The 7,649-nt window shown below is 37.0% G+C and overlaps 1 non-coding gene across 1 annotated transcript; it reads right to left on the bottom strand.

Moving 5' to 3' along the window:
- Positions 1-7,103: 7,103 nt before the first annotated feature.
- LOC132651642 (U6 spliceosomal RNA) lies at positions 7,104-7,208 on the bottom strand. The gene has a single exon (XR_009589228.1). It is a non-coding gene; the product is annotated as a U6 spliceosomal RNA (small nuclear RNA).
- Positions 7,209-7,649: the final 441 nt, after the last annotated feature.

The following is a 7,649-nucleotide window of genomic DNA, read 5'->3' as shown; positions in this document are numbered from 1 at the left end:
TAGTCCTTGGAAGTTGCTGGAACTTTAATCATTGTATTGAATGACAAACTATCAGGATAACTATGATCTTTTAGTCTATAAGTCCCTCCATCTTCTTCCACTTCCTGATGATTTGAATTGCAATGTCCATGTGAAGCTCATCTGTTTACATTTTGAGTCCAACTTGAGGAAATGTCTGGGAAGTTTTAGGAGGTATGGCCTTGTTAGATAATATAATTGCTAATGGAGATATATATATATAATGCCTATTGGAGTTATATTGTAGGAGTGTGTGCTTCGAGGTTGATATGCCATGAAAGTGACCAGACAGAATACAGTCTCAGTCTCTCAGACTCTGTCACTTTATATCTTTGTTTCTGTTTGTGTCATTCCTTCTGTTTCTTAATCTGTCTCTCTAGATCTTTCTCTTTCTGTCTCTGTCAGTCTCCCTCTCTCTTCATTGCTGATTGTGGTTCAGAACAAAAAGATATCAATTCTGCTAAAGGACTACAACAAGATGACTGCATGCAGACATGACATTCAAGATGGTCTCTGTAAAAATATAAGCAAGGTCCTAATTAAACACTTTTTGTTCAAAGAGTTGTCTTGGTATGGGAACATTTTCCCAGTAAGTAATTCACTGACTGAGGCCATATCTGTGCATTTAACAAATAATAATGGAATTTTGATAATATGAAAGTCACATGTCAAGGACACATGACTTTATTAATGACCACTTAAAATAAATATGTGACATTTTCCTAAACTAAGAGTCTTGGGTTGTGCTTTCAGGTGCCCAGATTGAGGTATGTAGGGCAGCTCAGCCTTTCTCTCAAGCAGGCTGTCCACTTTGTCCTTTTAATGTCTGGCTTCTGAAACTCTTACAGGCTTTCACCTGTTTGATTACATCATTTGTTCTCCCTCTCAGCCTATCAGCAATTAAGAGAATGTTGAGGTTTCTATGGAGATGAGTAAACAAACTTTCCTCATTGTACAGTATCTCTGATGCTGTGCACACTTGACTTTTTCTTGTGAAACACAACAAGCCTTTATATCATCCCTTTTCCCAGATCCCATACATTTACTCCTGTTTACCTCTGTGAGAATATCAGGTAGGAAATGAAATTTTAATGTTTATTGAATTGGACACCTTCCTAATTAGGGAAGCTTCAAAGTGATGTGGGATAAGGAGATTGTACTGAATGACAAGGTGGTTCACTAATGTGTTCTTGGATTTGATATCTCCTAGGTTGTGACTTTGAACTGAGCATTTACTGGCATACTCACCAAATGTACCTTCACATTCTTATTGATTTAATAGGATGTCATGTTCTAGGGTTCCCTGGGTTTTTGAGACTTTAAGAGGAGGGAAAAGAGATGCAAACTGGAAAGATCTTGGGACTGGTTTGGCTGAAACAGAGAATGTTCAGGGAGTTTAAAAGGAGAACTGAGGGGCAATAAAGTATTTGACAGCTAGTTGTATTCCACACTAGGGTTGCCAACCCTATTTGAGCAGGCTTGCCTTGGCTGACCTGGCTGGATGGGCAGCTGTATCCTACTAAGTGAACAGTTAGCAAGATTCCTGGTCCTGCATTTTACAGTTAAAACTGGGCTATCATGAAAGGAGAAATGGGTCCGTGTTATATACTAGAGAAGCTGTTTGTTTACCTGATGTGGTCCTCCAGACAAACCCTCTAAACATAACATTAGTGCCAGGACTGTTTATTCAGAACTGCCACCTGAGCTCATTGAGTCTCAGGTAGCTGGGTAAACTCCAGTTCATGGCTGGATTCTTTGCTACATACTGTGTTCCTGGAAAGCATGCCTTACAAAGTCAAACTTTCCTCTCCTTTAACAGAATTTTTTTCCATGTTAAAAGTCCTTGCAAAAGTTGTCGACATATTATTTTTATTGATTATGTGCAAATTTCAAATTACATATATTACACTCCTTTTCCATTGCTCCCAGGTTCAAATTTCTACCTCTGTGTCATACTAAAATATTTTTCAATATAATACATCAATTGTTGTGATGTTCACATACTCACTGGAATATGATCAGAGTCTCATTGCTAAGTCGCTTAAAGAAAACTGAGTTCATCATTGTTGCACTCTAGTACCACCCCCAAGAGAAGCCATCTATCCTGAGGAGTTTGTTACTTCAACACCTTGATCACAGGTTTTCTTATACATTTATTCATTATGTTTTCTTTTTCAATTTGTATTCCCACTGCTGCCTCCTCCTTCTCTTTCCAGTCCGAATCACCCTCCATCTTCTATCCCTATGCCCTTCTTATTGTTCCCTAACAGAGTAGGTCCTCCTCACCCTTCTATCTGGCCCTACCTAATCAGGTCTCATCAAGGCTGGCTGCATCATCTTCCTCTGTGGCATGATTCTCAGGGCATTGTTCTCCTTGTATCCTCAATTCCCTCTACTTATGACACTCTTCCTGCATCCTCTCCTGCAAGCTTCACAGAGAACTGAGGGAAGGTAGGATTTCATAGAGAAATCCCATTCAGTGTTGGGTGTTTTAAGATCTCTCTATGCATAATATCTGATAGTGGGTCTGTGTTTGCAATCCCACTTGATGTCAAAGGAAGTATTTGTGTGGATCCAAGAATATAATATGGATCTATTAGTTGAGGGCAGAAAGCCACATATTTTAATTGGACAGCTTCCTAAATAGGAAAGCTTCAAAATTATGAGGGATTAAGGGTAATTTACCAAATGACAAGGTGGTCTCCTACTGTGCTCTTGGATCTGAAATTTCCTAGGATATAACTTTGAACTAAGCAGTTACTGGCATACTGACTAAATGTACCTTCAGATTCTTATTGAGGTAATAGGCTGGCAGGGTCTAGGGTTTTCCTGGAGTATTGAGTCTTTAAGATCAGGAAAAAGAACATGTAACCTGATAGTCCTGTAGGCTAGTAGAACAGGGTCCACCTGAAAGGGAGTGTAAATGGAATTACAAAGAATGGAGACAAGACAAATTCCTGTTTAAGTCTCAGCTTAATGAACATGCAAAAAACCCTTAAAAAGCAAAGTGTAGAAGCAATTTTTTTTCACAGTCGCAACACATCTGTACCACCTTGCAAGGCATCCAGAAATTCACTCAAGGTTACACAAAATTTACTGTCTGTTTCCCAAGATTTCAGTATGCTTGCTATTTACTTCTCAGGCTCAGAACACCCTCCTTGCAGAGACTTCAAAGGACATTCTATGAGACATGGAACTTTGAAGACCTTCATCTGCCCTGGCCAAGAGGCAGAATTCCAATTACCAGATTCCTTCAGTTCTCCTTTCTTTGTTTTATGGAGAGCCTGTCTTAAGTTGGATAAATGTACATTTTTCTTTTTTTGTCATCTAGGTCTAGGATGTGATTTTTATGAGCCTCTCTGTTACGTTGGTAAAACCACAATTTTATTTACAAGTCATTGACTTACCTCCCTATCAAATGAGATTGTTAGGTATCTTTAATTTAAATTCATACAACTGCACTTGCATGCATTGTAGTAGTTGAAGAAGGAACTGTAATAGTATTGTGCTATTTTTATAGCAATATGATGTCAAAATTCCATTTGGATGTCATACCAAAATCATGTCATAAGAGCATTAACGTGCCATACAATTATGATATCATAATAGCCTTGTGATGTCATATGTTTGCTGGACTCCTCTAAGACATAGTAAGTAAGTCCTAAATAGTTCCTTCTTCACATATATGTCTGTAACATATTTTGAGCCAGAAGGCTGAAGATGATGCTCCAAAGTTACTGATTGACTGTTGAGGCTACAAATTGTTTCTGTCATTTTTTTGGAAGCTGCTAACATGCACTTCCTATTTACTCTAGGAACTAATTTTATTCCTTCTCAAGTCTCTGATGGGATTGAAGACCAAATAGTTATAGTGCCACAAAAAAGCTTAAGTTGTTTAGAAGTTTTCATATAGGTAATACCAATGAGGATAAAAGTTAATTTAGGAATAGAACTCTAAACTTGTCAAGAAAGAGAGGATAATTGGATACTTTCCCCTAAGTTGCTAAATACACATGGACTGGACATTGAACTTGTAGATTTTACTTATTAGTTTTCATAATTTCATAATCATTATTGTATTGAAATAAAAGGAGCCTTTTATTGGACTTAAAGGGGAAAATGTTGGTATAAAGTTCTTTTGAACAACCTTATGCTTGTTCATTCAAATGCTGATTTATCCTACCCCGAGTCTCAGGTTTCAATGCAGATATTGCATTGTGATACTTATTCTATGCATCCTGTCTCAACTTTGTGTAAACAGGTCAAAATAAAGCAACTAGCCACAATGATGAGCAAGGACAGGAGAGGAGACAGAGGACAGAAAAGACGGAAGGAGTCAGAGTGCAGGAAATGAGAGGGAGGAAAAAAGGGTGAGGGCAGAGAGCAAGGAGAACCAAGCTGGGGCGGGGGGACTAGGAATTATGTGGAGAATGAACCAGACCTAAGATTTCACAAAAAAGGAAGTAAAATGGGTAAAATCTAAATGTTAAGAAACTATGAGTTTCTTGGTGGTTTAGGATGGAGTTACTATTGGCCAGCATTATGTTCTAAGTTAACTAAATATAACCAGAATCTGTGTGGTGATTTGGTTATACAGCTCTATAGCATTAACAGGAGCTTTACCAGAAACTATATCAAATGTAAATATTAATTGACACATACAACAGAGATATCATACCATTGTGATGTCATAATAGCATTGTTATATCATAATAGCAATGTAATATAATAATATCATTGTGAAGTCATAATACCATTGTGATGTCATAATAATTGTGTGATGTCATAAAAGCACTGTAATGTCATAAAAGCATTGTGAAGTCATAATAACACTGAAATATTATTACACCATTGTGAAATCATATAATACCATTGGGATGTGATACGTCTCTGATATCATCATAGCATTGTGATGTCATGATACCATTGTGATGTCAAATAATTGTTAAGGCATAATAGTATTGTGATGTCATAATAGCATTGTGATGTCAATACCACTGTTATGACATTATAGAATTGGGATGTCATAATAGCATTGTCATGTCATATCATTGTAATGTCATAATATATTTGAGATGTCATAATGTCATTGTGATATGATAATATCATTGTGATGTCATTTCATTGTGATGTCCTATTACCATTGTGATGTCATACCATTATGAAGTCATAATAGCATTGTGATATCATAATATCAGTGTGATGTAAAAATTCCATTGTTATCTCATAATACTATTGCCATCATAGCATTGTGATGACATAATACCTCTGTGATGTCATAATACCATTGTGATGTTATAATACCTTGGTGAAGTCATAATACCATTGCGATGCCATACCATTGTGATATCATAATAGTATCATACCATTGTCATATCATTTAAAGATTGTGAGGTCATATGAGCATTGTGAAATCATAATATTGTGAAATAATACCTTGTATGTCATACCACTGTGATGTCATTATATCATTGTGGTGTCATAATAGCATTGAGATGTCATAGGAACAATGTGATGTCATAATAGCTATTGTGATGTCAAAGTTCCATTGTGATGTCAAACTGCATTCATATCATAATAGCATTGTGATTTCATAATAAAATTGTGATGTCATAATAGCTTTGTAATTTTATCATATCATTATGATGTCCTAAAGTATTGCGAAGCAGTACCATTGTGAAGTCATAATAGAATTGTGACATACTGATAACATGGTGATATATCATTGTTTTCATGATAACATTGAGATGTCATATCATTGTGATGTCATAATAGCCTTGTGATATTATAATAGCATTGTGAAGTCAATACAGTTGTGATATCATCATTGCATTGTGATGCTGACATAGCATTGTGATGTCATAATACCATTGTGATATCAAAATATCATTTTGATGTGATTTCATTGTGATGACATGATAGCTTTTTGATGTCAAATTAGAATAGTTAGGGCTTAAAACACTCTTAAGGTCATGATAGCATTGTGAGGTAATAAAAACATTATGATGTCATAATATCTTTGTGATGTCAAAATTCCAGTGTGATGCATACAACAATCATGTCATAATAGCATTTTGATGTCATCATAACATTGTGATGTCGTATTAACATTATGTTATGACTTGGTCCTAGACCTTATTACGCTGGACCCAGGAGAATCTCAGGATGTGTTGAATGACCACAGCTGATGTTTGTTTGTTAGGAATAGCCGGCAGCACTGGGTTCCTGTCCTGGGAAGCCCCTGGGCGCGTCTTTGTCCTTCCACTCTGCCACACAGGGTTATGGCGGCATTCGGGTAGTGGCCAAAGGTTTGGGTTTTCTCAGTCCCGATCTCAATCTCATTTTTTTTTTGTGTGGGAGCTGTAGCTCTAGCTGGGGCTGGGATACAAACAGTGTGTCTGTGGCAGATTCTGCTGGACACCTCCTGCCTCCTCCAAAGAGGGAGTAGGGTTTTGGGTGCTGGGAAGTGTCTGGGGATCACCTCTTGGGGTGTCTCCTCCTGGAGGAGTCTGCCTTGGTCTGATTCTAGATGGATTCAGTTCATGGTTAGTCTCTTTCTTTTTGGAAGTCTAGATAACTCTTTTCTGGGTTGATCAGCCTTTTCACTCACCAATTTCCGCATTGCAGGTACTCTCCCCTTCAGCTAAGCTACACACTAGCCACTGCCATCTTGGAAGCCCTGAAGATTTTCTACTCTGGAATAATTTATTGGGTGTTCCATAGACCTCTATATACTTATTGGCCTCTCCTTTAAGTTGGGAAAATTTTCTTCAATGATTTTGTTGAAAATATTTTCTGGGCTTTAGAGGAGGGAATCTTCTTTTTCCTCTATTCCTATTATTCTTAGGTTTTTTTATTTTTATAGTGTCTTGAATTTCTTGGATGGTCTGGGTCAGTTATGTTTTAGATTTAACATTTTCTTTGACAGATGCATCTATTTCTTTCATTGTATCTTCCACACCTGAGATTTTTACTTCCATATCTTATATTCTATTGGTTACGCTTACCTCTGTAGTTTCTGTTTTCTTCCCTAAATTCTTTCTCCACACAATTTCATGTATTTGTTTTTTCTTAAATTTCTCCAAAAATATATGGAATGCTTCACAAATTTGCATGTCATCCTCATGCAGGGGCCATGCTAATCTCTGTGTTGTTTCCAAATTTAGAATATGTGGTGCTGAAGCGAGAGCCATGCATTTCTTTCAGGTGGTCATTAATAAATCACATGTCCTTGACTTGTGAGTTTCACATTATAACACATTCAATTATTATTTGTTAAAGGACAGATATGTCCTCAGTCAGTGAATAATTTTCTATGAAAATGATCCCTGACCAAGGCAAACTTTTAACAAAAAATGTTTAATTGGGACATTGCTTATATTTTTACAGTAACCATCCATGAGGTCACCTTGCCAAACAATCATCTTGTTGTAGTCCTTCACCAAAACTGAGAGCTTTTCATATTGAATCGCAAGCAACAGGCAGAGAGAGAGAGACTGAAAGAGACATACAGAGAGAGAGAGAGAGAGAGAGAGAGAGCTAGAGAGACATATTCAGAAATAGAGATACGGAGACCAACAGAAACAAAGATATAAAGTGACAAAGACAGAGAGACAGTGACTCTTTTCTGT

Source organism: Meriones unguiculatus (assembly GCF_030254825.1).
Source record: "Meriones unguiculatus strain TT.TT164.6M chromosome Y unlocalized genomic scaffold, Bangor_MerUng_6.1 ChrY_unordered_Scaffold_23, whole genome shotgun sequence".
In the NCBI taxonomy this organism is placed as follows: Eukaryota; Metazoa; Chordata; class Mammalia; order Rodentia; family Muridae; genus Meriones; species Meriones unguiculatus.
Note: the sequence above shows the minus strand (reverse complement) of the source record. Positions and strands in the feature narration are given on the sequence as shown.